The sequence below is a fragment of the Macaca mulatta genome, chromosome 7 (genome assembly GCF_049350105.2).
Source record: "Macaca mulatta isolate MMU2019108-1 chromosome 7, T2T-MMU8v2.0, whole genome shotgun sequence".
Taxonomy (NCBI): Eukaryota; Metazoa; Chordata; class Mammalia; order Primates; family Cercopithecidae; genus Macaca; species Macaca mulatta.
Genome location: NC_133412.1, coordinates 52,405,305 through 52,421,142, shown reverse-complemented (window position 1 = coordinate 52,421,142; position 15,838 = coordinate 52,405,305). Strand labels below are relative to the sequence as shown.

At 44.5% G+C, this 15,838-nt stretch overlaps 1 non-coding gene across 1 annotated transcript; it reads left to right on the top strand.

Moving 5' to 3' along the window:
• The first annotated feature begins 690 nt into the window (after positions 1-690).
• LOC114680017 (small nucleolar RNA SNORD77) lies at positions 691-760 on the top strand. The gene has a single exon (XR_003732094.1). It is a non-coding gene; the product is annotated as a small nucleolar RNA SNORD77 (small nucleolar RNA).
• The last annotated feature ends 15,078 nt before the right edge of the window (positions 761-15,838 follow it).

Below are 15,838 nucleotides of genomic sequence, written 5' to 3'. Positions count from 1 at the left end.
ACTTTGGAAGACTGAGGTGGGTGGATCACTTGAGCCCAGGAGTTCGAGAATAGCCTGGGACAACATGGCAAAACCCTGTCTCTATAGAAAATACAAAAAATTAGCCGGGCGTGGTGGCACAGACCTGTCCCAGCTACTTGGGAGGCTGAAGTAGGAAGATCGCTTGAGCCAGGGAGGTTGAGGCTGTGGTGAAGCATGATTGTGCCACTGTACTCCAGGCCAGGTGACCGAGTGAGACCCTGTTTCAAAAATATAAATATAAGTATAAATGTAAATAAATGAATAAGTAAAAGTACCTGCTATGTTTTAGTATTTAATATACTTGGAACTTATTTTTGTATGATATAAAATGGAGGTCCAATTATTTTCCTGATAGATAATATCATAATCATTTATTATATAATCCATCCATTTCCCACTGAATTAAAATTGCACTGTTCACATTTTATGTTCTTAAAAACAGATATCTATTCCTGGATTCTCTTTTCTATTCCACTGGTTTATTTGTCTATGCCCAGGCCAATATTATATTGATGCTATTGTGGTATCCTTATAGTGTCTTCTGAGATCTAGTAAGCCAAGTGCACCCTTAGTGTACTTCTTCCTACATTTTTTGGCTATTTCTAAGTACTTTATTCTTTCCAAATAAATTGTCAGATAATTTAATCCAATTAAAAAGAAACCTGTTGGATACTATGACAGTTTCGTTGTTCAGCAAATTGAATCATGAAGAGATGTATACCATCTGTCTGATGTATCTGGGGTGGTTGGGAAAAAAAAAAATGTTGGGATTACATTGGAATTTTTTTCTTTTTTTTCTTTGCCCCAGCTGCTGGGATATAATAGGAATTTTATGAATTTTATACAAATTTGTAGAGTTGTCCTTTTTGTGATAGTGTCTTGATATTCAAGAAAGAAACAATGAAGGTCATACAATGCCTGCTCATTATTCAGATCTTGATTCATTTATTTCCCCAACATATATATTTGAGCACTACTACAGGCTAGGCACTATTCTAGATCCTGGGGATTCAACTAGCAACAAAACAAAGTTTCTACTTTTTTGAAAAAGCAAAAAGTAGGGGGAGACAGGTAATAAATATAAATACACATGCACATATATATGTAAATAAAGATGTAATATGTTAGATGGTATTAAATACTATGGCAAAAAATGAATCCAGCTAAAGGAGATATAGTGTGCTGGGAGGAGGGTTGTTTTTTTATTTAGTGCAAAAGATGATGTGGTGATATTTGACACAGATATGAAGGACATGAAGGAGTCACCTGTGCATTCCCAGATGGGAGAGACAGCAAACACAGAGGTGGGAGTGTGCTTGGTGTGTTATGCTGGCAAAGGAAGAGCAGGCAGCCCAGCATGGCTACAGCACAGTGGGTAGCTGGGAGAGGGGCAGGAGGTGGAGACAGAAAGGTAGCTGGGAGGTGCCATACTGAGTACAGCCATGGAGACCACTGAGTACTGTGGCTAAATAACTCAGAGAGAAGGGAAATTACCTTGAATTTTGAGCAGAGGAGTGACATGATCTGATGATCTTAACAAATCATTCTGGTGGACAGGAGTGGAAGTAGGGAGACCAGTTAGGACTCTGGCTTTGTCTTGCCTGAGATGGGGGTGGCTGGGAGGAGGGTGGGGGCTTGGGGGGTGAGAGATTGGGGATTCTTATCTGCCTGGCTTGCGTGCCACTGCAGGCCACCAGAGGGCACTACACATACGTCCTTGGTGAGGATGAGCTGTGACAGCCAGTCCTTCCCTCACCCTCCCCAAATGACAGGTTGTGATACCTTCTTATGCAGTAACCACCCTACCCACTTTGCTACTAGAATTTATATTCTGGTCCAGACTATGACATGCCCATACTCAAAAGACGAACCGTGGTAGTACAAGCACCATCTGAGTCTCTGTGATTGCAGTCATCTAATGCCACAGTCTTCCTTTGTTTCCAGGACCCTCCTATCTCTCCATGAACCTCTCCCATACACTTACCTGCATTAACTGAGTGCATTAATGTAGCTGGAAAAACAGGTTTGCTGAATGTGACTGGAGTTCTTTGCCATTTTGTCATTTCTTTGCCATTATGTCTTTCTTTGCCATTATGTCTTATGGGAACACTGCCTTTTAAAACCTGTAGTGCTGAATGAAAAGAGTGTTTTTAGACCAGGCGCGGTGGCTCATGCCTGCAATCCCAGCACTTTGGGAGGCTGAGGCAGGTGGATTGCTTGAGCCCAGGAGTTCGAGGCAAGTCTAAGAAACATAACAAGAGGCTGTCTCTACAGAAATTAGCCGGGCGTGGTGGTGTGTACCTGTAGTCCTAGCTACTGAGGAAGCTGAAGTGGGAGGATCACTTGAGCCCAGGAGGTTGGGGTTGCAGTGAGTCAAGATTGCACCACTGCACTCCAGCCTAAGTAACAGAGCGAGACCCTGTCTGTACAAAAATACAAAAATTATCCAGGCATGATGGCGGGTGCCTGTAATCCCAGCTACTCCGGAGGCTGAGGTGGAAGAATCACTTGAACCTGGGAGGTGGAGGTTGCAGTGAGCCAAGATCACACCATTGCACTCCAGCCTGGGTGACAGAGCGAGACTCCATCTCAAAAAAAAAAAAAAAAAAGGAAAAAAAAACCATACGCACATGTGGTTAGTATGTGCTGTATTGGACAGGGCAGGCTTACAGTGTGTGGAAGAATGTCTTATCATCTCCCCAGTATTCATGCTTCTCTTTCTTTCATTATAGAACTCCTCCTCCAAGTTTAACAATGCACATGAATATCCAGCTTGAGACACCATTTACCAACCTCTCTCAGTTAGGTGTGGCCATATGTGTTTGTTTTCTATTGCAGTGTGACAAATGACCACAGACGTAGCAGCTTAAAACAACACCCACTTATTATCTCAGAGTTCTATACGTCAGAAGTCTGGGCTTGGTTGGGTTCTCTGCTCAGGGTCCCAAAAGGCTGATAGCAAGGTGTCCATGGACTGGGCTCTTGTCTGGAGGCTCTGGGGAAAAATCTACTTTTAGACTCATTCAGTTCGGCAGAAACCAGTTCCTTGTGGCTATAGATCTGAGGTCCTGATTCCTAACGGGCTGTGAGCAGCAGGGGCTGCTCTCTGTTCCCAGAGGCTGCCGGGACACTTCATGTGGTCCCTACATCTTTCATTTTCTTTTTTTTTTTTTTTTTTTTTTTTGAGACAGAGTCTCACTCTGCCACCAAGGCTGGAGTGCAGTAATGCTATCTTGGCTCACTGTAACCTCTGCCTCCTGGGTTCAAGCGATTATCCTGTCAGCCTCCCAAGTAGCTGGGATTACAGGTGCGCACCACCACACCTGGTTAATTTTTGTATTTTTAGTAGAGACGGGGTTTCACCATGTTGGCCAGGATGGTCTCGAACTCCTGACCTCAAGTTGTCTGCCCTCCTTGACCTTCCAAAGTGTTGAGATTACAGGTGTGAGCCACTGCACCTGGCTGGTCCCCTACGTCTTCAAGGCAGCCTTGGTGCAGTGTCTTTCTCATGCTTGGAATCTCTCTCTGATGGTTAATTTTAGGTGTCAACTTGACTGGATTAAGGAAAACCTAGAAACCTACTAAAGCATTTTTTTGAGTGTCTCTGTGAAGGTGTTTTCAGAGGCAAAAACTATCTATCTATCTATCTGTCTGTCTGTCTGTCTGTCTGTCTACCTACCTACATATCTATCCTTCGTGTTGGTTCTGCCTCTCTGGAGAACGCCGATTAATACACTGTCTTCCCCTTCTGCCCAGCAGCCAGAAAAACTGTGATTTTCAAGGGCTTGTGATTAGATTACACCCACCTGGATAATCCTTTTGCTTTATAACAGAACATGAGCTCATGTTGATTTCTACCTACCCTCAAAGAGGAAGAAAGGGATTATACCAGGGCAAAGATCACAGGAGAATTCTTAGAATTCTGCCTCCTATGCCATGTGATTAAATTCTAGTCAACAAGAAGTTAATGGCAACTCTGTTCTTACAGTTGCGCAAGTCAAAATACTGGGTGTCCTCCTTGACCTCTCACTTCTCACACCTCACTGGTCAGTCAGCAAATTCTGTCAGCTCTGCCTGCAAAACACATTCAGCATTCAAGCACTTCCCATGCCCTCCTATTTCCCAGTGCTGGGCAGGTCACCATCATGTCTCATGAAGATTAGTGTAACTTCCTAGCTGGCTTTCTCCCCAGTATTCTTTTCTTTTCTTTTTTTTTTTTTTTTTTGAGATGGAGTCTTACTCTGGTTGCCCAGCCCAGAGTGCAATGGCATAATCTTGGCTCACCGCAACCTCTGCCTCCTGGGTTCAAGCAATTCTCCTGCCTCAGCTTCTCGAGCAGCTGGGATTACAGGCATGAGCCACCATGCCCAGCCATTCTGTTCTTAATACAGCAACCAGAGTGATCCTGGTTTGGCATATGCCAAGGCATGTCCCTTAGCACTCTTCAGTGGGTCTCTATCTCATAATAAAGACCAACATCCTTAATATGGACCACATGATTCTACTTTGGTCTCCATATTAGGTTTGTGATTTCAAAATCCTATCACTCTTCTGGCTGGGCATGGTGGTTCACGCCTGTAATCCCAGCACTTTGGGAGGCAAGATGGGCAGATCACTTGAGATCGGGAGTTCCAGACCAGCCTGTCCAACATGGCAAAACCCCGCCTCTACTAAAAATACAAAAATTAGCTGGCACAGTGGCACATACCTGTAATTCCATGAATTTGGGAGGCTGAGGTGGGCAGATCACTTGAGGTCAGGAATTCGAGACCAGCCTCGCCAACATGGTGAAACCTTGTTTCTACCAAAAATACAAAAACTGGCTGGGCGTGGTGGTATGTGCCTGTAGTCCCAGCTACTCAAGAGGCTAAGGCACGAGAACCACTTGAACCTGGGAGGCGAAGGTTGCAGTGAGCCGAGATCTCACCACTGCACTCCAGCCTGGCGACAGAGCAAGACTCTGTCTCAAAAAAAAAAAAAAAAAAAAAAATCCTATCACTCTTCTCCTTCCCTTCACTGTAGCCTCATAAGGCTCCTTGCTGTTCTTTAAACATGTCAAAAAGTGCTTTAGGTCTTTGGTACTTGCTATTCTCTTTGCCTAGAATATTCTTCCCCAAGATATCTACATGGCTAGCTCTCATTTCCTTCATGTCTTAATTCAAAAGTTGCCTTTCAGCCAGGCAAGGTGGAGCATGCCTGTAATCCCAGTACTTTGGGAGGCTGAGGTGGGAGGATTGCTTGAGGCCAAGAGTTCAAGACCAGCCTAAGGAACATAGGGAGACCTTTTTTGGCTCTACAGAAAATAAAATAAATAGCCGGCTTGGTGGCACATTTATGTAGTCTCAGCTACTTGGGAGGCTGAGACAGAGGATACCTTGAGCTCAGGAGTTTGAGGTTGCAGTGAGCTATGATCGCGCCACTGCGCTCCAGCCTAGGTGACAGAGTAAGACCCTGTCTCTAAAAAAATAAAAAATAAAAAATAAGCCGGGAGCGGCAGCTCACACCTGTAATCCCAGCACTTTGGGAGGCCAAGGTAGGCGGATCACTTGAGGGCTGGAGTTCGAGACCAGCCTGGCCAACAGGGTGAAACCCAGTCTCTACAAAAAAAAATAGCTGGGCGTGGTGGCGTGTGCCTGTAGACCCAGCTACTCAGGAGGCTGAGGCACGAGAATCCCTTGAACTCGGGAAGCAGAGGTTGGAGTGAGCTGAGATCGTGCCACTATACTCCATCCTGGGCAACAGAGCGAGACTCCATCTCAAACTAAACAAACAAACAAACAAAATTCAGCTGGGCGCAGTGGCTCATGCCTGTAATCCCAGCACTTTGAGAGGCTGAGGCGGGTGGATCACCTGAGGTCAGGAGTTTGAGGCCAGCCTGACCAACATGGTGAAACTTGTCTCTACTAAAAATACAAAATTAGCTGGGTGTGGTGGGGGGCACCTGTAATCCCAGCTTCTCCGGGGAGCTGAGGCAGGAGAGTCAACTGAACCCGGGAGGTAGAGGTTGCAGTGAGCTGAGACTGCGCCACTGCACTCTAACCTGGGCGACAGCAAGACTTGGTCTCGAAGAAAAGAAAAAATTCAGGTTAGGCATAGTGGTTCATGCGTAGCAGGATGAGCGGCAGACAAAACTCCTCAGACACCGGATTAAAGAAGGAAGTGGTTTATTCGGCCAGGAGCATCGGCTGACTTGCGTCTTAAGAGCCGAGCTCCCTGAAAAAGAAATTCTTGGCCTTTTTAAAGGTTTACAACTTTAAGGGGTCCATGTGAAAGGGTTGTGATAAATCAAGCAAGCATGGGAAACGTGACTGGGGGCTACATGCATCAGCTAACAGAACAAAGTTTTACAATGCTTTTTTTCTTTTTTTTTGAGACGGAGTCTTGCTCTGTCGCCCAGGCTGGAGTGCAGTGGCGCGATCTCGGCTCACTGCAAGCTCCGCCTTCCGGGTTTATGCCATTCTCCTGCCTCAGCCTCCCGAGTAGCTGGGACTACAGGCGCCCGCCACCTCACCTGGCTAGTTTTTCGTATTTTTTAGTAGAGACGGGGTTTCACCGTGTTAGCCAGGATAGTCTCGATCTCCTGACCTCGTGATCTGCCCATCTCGGCCTACCAAAGTGCTGATATTACAGGCTTCAGCCACCGCGCCCGGCCTACAGTGCTTTTTTCATAAAGTGTCTGGAATTTACAGATTACACAAGTAGTTTAGGTCAGGAGTTGTTGACGTTATTATTATTACTTGTTTTAACTCCTAGGGCCAGGTGGTGGTGTCAAGGTTGTCTGGCTATTTATCTTACTTTTGTTTTTTTTTTTCCAACTTTTTGCTTTGTATCTTTCCTCCAAGATGTGGGGAGGAGGGCAGCAGGAGTAGTAGTGGTCTCCTTCCTTAATGCCAGTAATCCCAGTGAGGCTGAGGTGGGCAAATCATTTGAGCCAAAGGAGTTTGAGACCAGCCTGGGCAACTGGGCAACATGGGGAAATCCTCATCTCTAAAAAATACAAAAATTAGCCCAGTGTGGGACATGTGCCTGTAATTCCAGCTACTTGGGAGGCTGAGGTGGGGAAGTTGAGGCTGCGTGAGCTGTGATAACACCACTACATTCCAGCCTGGGTGACAGAGTGAGACCCCATCTCCAAAACACAACAAAAATTTACCTTTCTAGTGAGGCTTCTCGTGGCTACACCACTTCATATTCTCCTACCCTGCTTTAGTGTTTTGCACCTTAGTACTTTTCACTGTGCAACATACTAAAGATTTTTTTTTTTTTTTTTTTTTTGAGACAGAGCTCTGCTCTGTCACCCAGGCTGGAGGGCAATGGTGCGATCTCGGCTCACTGCAACCTCCGCCTACCAGGTTCAAGTGATTCTCCTGCCACAGCCTCCTGGGTAGCTGGGATTACAAGCACGTACCAACACGCCCAGCTAATTTTTGTATTTTTAGTAGAGACAGGGTTTCACCATGTTGACCAGGCTGGTCTTGAACTCCTCACCTCAAATGATCCATCCGCCTCACCCTCCCAAAGTGCTAGGATTACAAGTGTGAGCCACCACTTCTGGCCCACACTACAGATTTTAATAACGCATCTTGTTTATCTCTCCCACCAAAATGTAATCCATTAGCACAGAGATTCTCTCCCATTCCCTCCCTCTCCTCCTCTTTTGTTCATTACTGTATCAACTTGGCATGTGGTAGGCACTCACAAATGTTTGTTGAATTAATAATACGGTGAGAGGGAGATGATGAGAGTCAAAGCATTCTTTTTGGCCGGGTGCAGTGGCTCACACCTGTAATCCCAGCACTTTTAGAGGCTGAAGCGGGTGGATCACCTGAGATCAGGAGTTGGAGACCAGCCTGGCCAACATGATGAAACCTTGTCTCTACCAAAAAATAAATAAATAAAAAAATAAATTTAAAAAAAAATTAGCCGGGCGTGGTGGCCCATGCTTGTACTCCCAGCTACTTGGGAGGCTGAAGCAGGAGGATCGCTTGAACCCGGGAGGCAGAGGTTGCAGTGAGCCAAGATCATGCCACTGCACTCCAACCTGGGCGACAGAGCAAGACTCCATCTCAAAAAAAAATTTTTTTTTTCAGTAAGAGACAGGATTCCAGGCTGAGGTGTAGTGACACTATCATAGCTCACTGCAGCCTTGAATTCCTGGGCTCAAGCCATCCTCTTGCCTCAGCCTCCCGAGTAGCTGACATTACAGATGCGTACCACCACACCCAGCTAATATTTTTATTTTTTGTAGAGACAAGGTCTTGCTATGTTGCCCAGGCTGGTCTCAAGGAGTCTTCCTGGCCTCAAGAGGTCCTCCTGTCTCAGCCTCCCAATGAGCTGGGATTATAGGCATGGGCCACCATGCCTGGCTGGGAGTTGGAATATTCTAAGATCATTATACTGTTTGGGAGGGAGGTGGTGATACTGATTAACTTTAGAGTTTGTTAAGCTAAATGTGCATGCTGTGCTTTTAAGGGACACCACTGAGAGAACCGAAATGGAACTATGACTTCAATGTGGATGGGAAGGGAAGGGCAAAAAAGAAAATTTGATTAAGCCAATGGGAGGCAGGAATGAAGAAAAAGCAGCAAAGATACAATAAAAAGAAAGCACAAAGCTTCCTGATTCTTGTGGAATAATGGCAGGTGCCTAAAATCCCTTCACAGTCCTTCACAAACCATACAGATTGACAACGAAAGCAAATTAAATCACCCCATCCCTCACGGCGTCACTAGGAGCCAAGGCATACCTCAAACTTCAATTTACATGTAAATGGGGAGATAAATATCTGAAACCAGCAGAGCTAGGTCTAGAGCTCACTTCTGAACCGGAAAGTCAGGAGGGTTGTGTGGAAGACAGCAGAGTGCAGCCAGGTCCTGGAGGTGGCGGCACACTGATAACATTGGCTAGAATTAGCCCCAGAGGACCCTATCCTGAGACTTGGTGGATCAGAGAACTGTCTACTGAGTAATTTAAAGAAACATTCGTGAATTAGCAATAGCAGAAACAACATTCTCTGATCACAAAATGCAATACAATGACAAATTAACAAAATTAGAAGCAAAAAGACTTTTCGAATTTTTTTTTTTTTTTTTTTTTTTTTTGAGATGGAGTCTCGTTCTGTCACCCAGGTTGGATGGAGTGCAGTGGTGCAATTTCGGCTCACTGCAACCTCCGCCTCCCAGTTCAAGCAATTCTCAAGCTTCAGCTTCCCAAGTAGCTGGGATTACAGGTGCCTGCCACTACATCCAGCTAATTTTTGCATTTTTAGTAGAGACGAAGTTTCACCATGTTGGCCAGGCTGGTCTCGAACTCCTGACCTCAAGTGATCTGCCCCACTTGGCCTCCCAAGGTGCTGGGATTACAGGTGTGAGCCACCCTGCCTGGCCTAGAAATTTTAAAGAACTAGATTAAGCAACTCTTGAATCAACAGGGTAATGCAAACCAAAATTGCAGAATTTCATAAAATAACAATAATGAAAACACAGCTTATCTGAATCTATGACGTACTGCTTACAGTTGTCAGGAAATGTATTACATCAAATACATATATCAGTAAAAGTAAACATCTACTAAAAAGTTAGGAAAAAAGCAAAGTAAACCAAGAGAAAGTAGAAGGTAGGAATGAATATAGACATAAATAGAAATTAATGAGTTAGGGCCGGGGGCAGTGGCTCACGCCTGTAATCCCAGCACTTTGAGAGGCTCAGGCGGGTGATCACTTTGAGCTCAGGAGTTCGAGACCAACCTGGGCAACATGGTGAAACCGTGTCTCTACTAAAAATACAAAAATTAGCCAGGCACATGGTGGCACATGCTTGTAATCCCAGCTACTCAGGAGGCTGAGGCAGGAGAATCACTTGAACCTGGGAGGCAGAGGTTGCAGTGAGCTGAGATTGCACTACTGTACTACAGCCTGGGCAACAGAGTGAGACTCCATCTCAAAAAAGAAAAAAAAAAGAAAGATAGAAATTAATGAGCTAGGAAACAGGAAAAATGGTATTTGGAGCTGGAGATGGCATGGGCACTGGTAGAACCATTCTGGCTGTGGTGAGGAGGTGACCCCTGCCCGGTCCAGGAACTCTCAACTCTCCCTGCACCCTCCTTGGCTCCAGCCTTTGAAGCATGTCTGCCTGCCTCACTCCTAGTTTCCTGCGTTTCCTCGTCCTCTGCCCCTCTCCACACCATTGAAGGCAGAAGAATGGGGTGTTCCCCTGTGCCAGCTGTCCACGGGCAGTACCAATGGGCAGAAGGCAGTTAGGTCTCTGATTCGCCTCTCTTGTTTTTCCATTCCACCTCCCCATCCTCCTCCATAAGAAGACTGGATGCCTGTGCTAATGCAGAGATTGAGAGACCCCAACATAAACCCTTGCTTGAAGGATCTGATGCTTCTACTGGAGGAATGGATGAAAATGACCATGATAGGGAAACATGTTCCATTTATGTATTTATTTATTGGTGGTCTTGCTGTGGTGTCCAGGCTGGCCTCAAACTGCTGGACTCAAGGGATCCTCCTGCCTCAGCCTCCTGAGTAACTGTAATTATAGGCCACCACTCTGGGCTCTACTTCTTGGAATGCAAAAACTACCGAGATTCTGGAATTCTATCATGGTCCAGAGAATACAGGATGGAGTGAAGCCATCTGTGTCCACAGCAGAGAGAGAGATGAAATCTTGGGAAAATGGGAAAGGAGCCCTGTTGAACGTTTGCATTAAAATTGTTTGTATAAATTGATGCCCGCATCAACATGGACAAATATAATCATTATGCTGAGTGAGAGAAAACAGACTCAAAGGGCTACATAATGTATGATTCCATTTATGTGACATTCTGGAAAAGGTAAAACCTTAAAGTTACCAGCTGCTGAAATTGGGGATGAAGAGTGCTGAAAAAGAGGCATGAGTTATAATTGAATATTGATTGTGGTAGTACTTATACTACAGTGTATATATGTCAAAAATCATCATATTGTACAGTTAAAATGGGTAAATTTTATTGTATGGAAATTAGGCCTAAATAAAGTTTTTGTTTGTTTGTTTGTTTTTGAGAAAGGGTCTCACTCTGTCACCCAGGCTGGAGTGCAGTATCATGATCTCAGCTCACTGCAACATCCTCTGCCTGGGCTTAAGTGATTCTTGTGCCTCAGCCTCCCCAGGAGCTGAGACTACAGATGTGAGCCACTATGCCTAGCTAATTTTTGTATTTTTAATAGAGACAAGGTTTCACCATGTTGCCAGCCTGGTCTTGAACTCCTGACCTCAGGTGATCCACCCGCCTCAACCTCCCAAAGTGCCAGGATTACAGGTATGAGCCACTGTGTCTGGCCATAAATTTGATTTTAAAACTAAAAAAAAACTGTGTAACTTGATGCAAATAATTTATTTTTTTCTCTGTCTTTTTTTTTTTTTTTCAAGACAGAGTTTTGCTCTTGTTGTGCAGGCTGGAGTCCAATGGTGTGATCTCAGCTCACTGTAACCTCTGCCTCCCAGGTTCAAGCGAGTCTCTTGCCTCAGCCTCCTAAGTAGCTGGGATTACAGATGCCCGCTACCATGCCCAGCTAATTTTTGCATTTTTAGTAGAGACGGGGTTTTGCTATAATGGCCAGGCTGGTCTCGAACTCCTGACATCAGGTGATTGACCTGCCTCAGCCTCCCAAAGTGCTGGAATTACAGTCATGAGCCACTGTGCCTGGCCAAGAACATTGTTTTAATGTCAACTGACAATAAACTATCTATCTGAATCCTAAACCCAGCTCAGAAGAGTTTAAGTCATATGACCTTGATTGTTAAATATGATTCCATTTGAATAAAAAGTGGATTGTTTCAAAAAAAAGAAAAAATATATAAAAAACATAAATTAACTGAACTGCTGTTTCTTAGAGAAAACAAATCAGTCAAGTAGACGAACTGCTAGCTAACCTAATCAAGAACAAAAGGATATGTTCCCAACACAAAGAGATGGTATTTGAGGTGATGGATATCCCAGTTACCCAGATTTGAACATTACATATTGTATGCTTTTATGAAAATATCACATGTACTCCATAAATATGTATGACTATTATGTATTCATAAATTTTTTTTAAAAAAAAAAGAACAAAAGAAAAAGGCATCAGCGTGCAAGATAAGAAATGACAAGGAGGACAACCACTGAAACAGAAGACAATTTACAAATCCTAAGACACTACTTTTCTCAAGTCTAGACAAATGCCTTTGAAAACCTCGGTTAAATAGATAATTTTCTACAAAAATATTATTTACCCAAATTGACCCTGGTAAACACAGAAAATTTAAATAAATTAACGAACTGCTCTTTAACAAGTCACAAGGCCCAGATGGATTCACAGGAGAATTTACCAAACCTTCACAGCTACTTAAAATGTTACAGAGCATAAAAAAAGAAAGCTTCTACTTATTTTTAAACGGCCGCATGCATTTTAAAGAAACTAAGAGGAAAAAGTAGTTTTTAATGTGTATTTACATATTTATAAATTTGTCCTTACTTCACTCACTTTGTTTAAACAAGGTTAGGCACATATTAACCATTTCCGATGCTCATCAGTCTTTTCTGAAAATTCCAGTTTCCATCTGGTTCTGGCAAAGGGGTGCAAAGGACAGATGGAGTAGCACCTACAACTGGAAGACAAAGCTTCTCCAGATAACCTTGGCAGCGTTTTGCTGGCTAGAGAGGTCGAGGTCATCCCCAGTTGCAAGGGAGGTAGGGAATTGTAATGTTTTTGCTGGACACACTGTGATATGGTGTGGCTGTGTCCCCACCAAAATCTCATCTTGAATTGTACTCCCATAATTCCCACATGTTGTGGGAGGGACTTGGTGGGAGATAACTGAATCATGGAGGTGGTTTCCCCCATACTGTTCTTGTGGTAGTGAATAAGTTTCACGAGATCTGATGGTTCGATAAGGGGAAACCTGTTTCACTTGGCTCTCATTCCCTTCTCTTGTCTGCCGCCATGTGAGATGTGCCTTTCACCTTCTGTCATGATTGTGAGTTGTCCCCAGCCATGTAGAACTGTTAAGTTCCCCAGCCATGTAGAACTGTTAAGTCCAATCAACCTCTTTCTTTGTAAATTGCCTGGTCTCGGGTATGTCTTTATCAGCAGCATGAAAAATGGACAAATACACATTGCTTCCTCCATCAAATTCAGGGTTGTACTAGTCAAGAAGAAAAGGAGACTGGTCATTGGGTAGAAGGAAAGCAGTGACTGCCATAGCCCACCCTTGGCTATCCATCCTCACATGCACAGAATATACTCCCTTTCTAAGGGAGACAGTGCCAAAGTCTCACCCAGAGTCTACATCCATCTCAAAACCCAGAATCTCCAGCTGACATATAGCTTTCTCCCTTTAGTCCTGATGTGAATCTTCAGAGTCCAGTAATCTGTGAACTAAAAGGCAAGTTATCTTCCCCCAGCATGTCTCATATACAATAATGGAGGAGAAGGAACAGAATAAAACTTCAATGTAGGACAGGGAAGAGTGTGAATAAAGGAGAGAATCTCTCTGTTCTAAGCATGTCAAAGCTATTGCAAATATTGGATCTATAACAAATGTCAGATCCTGCTAGACAGGAGTGGCCATGACTCCCTTCCAGGCAGGGAGTAATTTCCTTGTTCAGTCAACCTACTCTCTAGGAGGAATTCCTTTCTCTATTGTACTCTGTGGTCCAAGTTCCATCTTCTTTTGAGACGGCTTCTTGTTCATTATCCTCTTTAACCATATCTGAAGTGAACTTTGGGGAGAATATGCTTTCTGTTGTGTGAGTCCAGGAGCCTGGGATTGAAAAATTATACGCTTTTGCTGGCCAGGTTTTTAAATTTTCGTTTTTGGTGATATGATTCCTTAAAAATTGTTGCAGGCTCTCAGTGTATTTGCCTCTGGTTGATCCTATGTTTGAGTCACCATAGCCAAATCGCCTATATAGGCATAGTCTTTTAGGCCTGAAAACCTTCCTTTGTTAGCTACTGGCCTTTGTGTCCTGCCTGTCCCTCTGGCCTTTAACTTAATGATTATTGACTTGAGACAATTTGAAACAAAAGATTCTAGTGGGAAGAAACCACTTTGCGGACTCCACTTCCTCTGTTGAGTGATTAGTTCTTAGAGGAAGGTGCTTAGGAAAGGCCGAAGACACCAACCAGTCTTACCTTCTTCCACCATATTGCTTGGCAGCCACCACTCCTATATGGAGAACAGAACAATTATCTTTTTTTTTTTTTCTTTGAAACAGGGTCTTGTTTGGCTCTGTTGCCCTGGCTAGAGTGCAGTGGTGTGATCATGGCTCACTGCAGCCTCAACCTTCCTAGGCTCGGGTGATCTTCCTGTCTCAGCTTCCCAAGTAGTTAAGACTACAGGCACATGCCACCACACCAGGCTAAGTTTCTGTATGTTTTGTAGAGATGGGGTCTTGCTATGTTGCCCAGGTTGGTCTAAAACTCCTGGTCTCAAGTGATCTGCCCACCTCAGCCTCCCAAAGTACTAGGAATACAGGCATGAGAAACTTTGCCTGGCCCACAGCAATTGTCTTTTTCAGCCCTGCAATTCTCCAAATTATGAAATGCTCCTTCAAAGCAGATTTGCAGGCCATAGGCAGAAGTACTACTTAGTGAAGTAGCACTGCCTTCCTGTTTTCCTTCAGCCTGGGTAACTCAAGTTCACTGGTCTTCTTCAAGAATTCATTGAAAGTGGAATGAAGTCACCAACATGAGCCAACATTCTGAATTATTCTAGCCATTTACCCTATCACTACAGACTTGGTTGATATGTGGGGTGTCTCCCATAAAATAGCAGATTGACTAAATGTTTCCCCACAGCATAGCAGGGTTGTCAGCATTCCTGTCTGCAGTATCTGTGCCCCCACTGCCCACAGCTCTGTCTCTACCACTCAAGGAAGTCCACGTTTCAGATATTACGTGCAGCACCCCACTTCAGCGGACTGAATTCTCTATTTGATAGGAATGCACTTGGCTGTACTTAACAAACCCAGCAAAGCAAAGGCTTAACAAGAAAGGGGTTTACTTTCTTTTATGTTATGAGGAGACTGGGATAGGCAGTCCAGGGCTCTCATAGCAGCTCAAGGAATTTGGTTCTTTTTATTTTCTTCAGTCATCCTTAGTGTGTGTCTTTTGGCTTCATGATCACAAGGTGGCTGTAACTCTTCTGGTTTGCAGGTAGGAAGAAGTGGGTGGGGGAAGGCAGAATGCATGTTCCAGTTGAGACTGGCTTCTCTTCTTTTTGAATCAGCTAATCAGTTGCTTTTCCAAAAGTACCACCCAGTGACTTTCACTTGCACCTTATTGGCCACATTGACACCCTTAGCTCTGGAGGAATGTGGGGAGATAAATATCTAAAAACTCTGAATAAAATGGGGTTTCTGCGAGGAGGAGAGAATAGGCCAGGTAGTGTGGTGACTCACATCTGTCATTCCAGCACTTTGGGAGGCTGATGTAGGAGGATCTCCTGAGCCCAGGAGGTTGAGACCAGTCTGGGCAACATAGTGAGATGCCATCACTATAAAACATATATTTATTAATTAATTATAGAGATGGGTTCTTGCTATGTTGCCCAGGCTGGGCTCAAACTCCTGGGGGTCAAGTGATCCTCCTGCCTTGGCCTCCCAAAGTGCTGGGATTATAGGCATGAGCCACCATGCCTCGCCTACTACAGAAAATTTTTTTTTTTTTTTTGAGACGGAGTCTCGCGCTGTCACCCAGGCTGGAGTGCAGTGGCCGGATCTCAGCTCACTGCAAGCTCCGCCTCCCGGGTTCACGCCATTCTCCTGCCTCCGCCTCCCGAGTAGCTGGGAC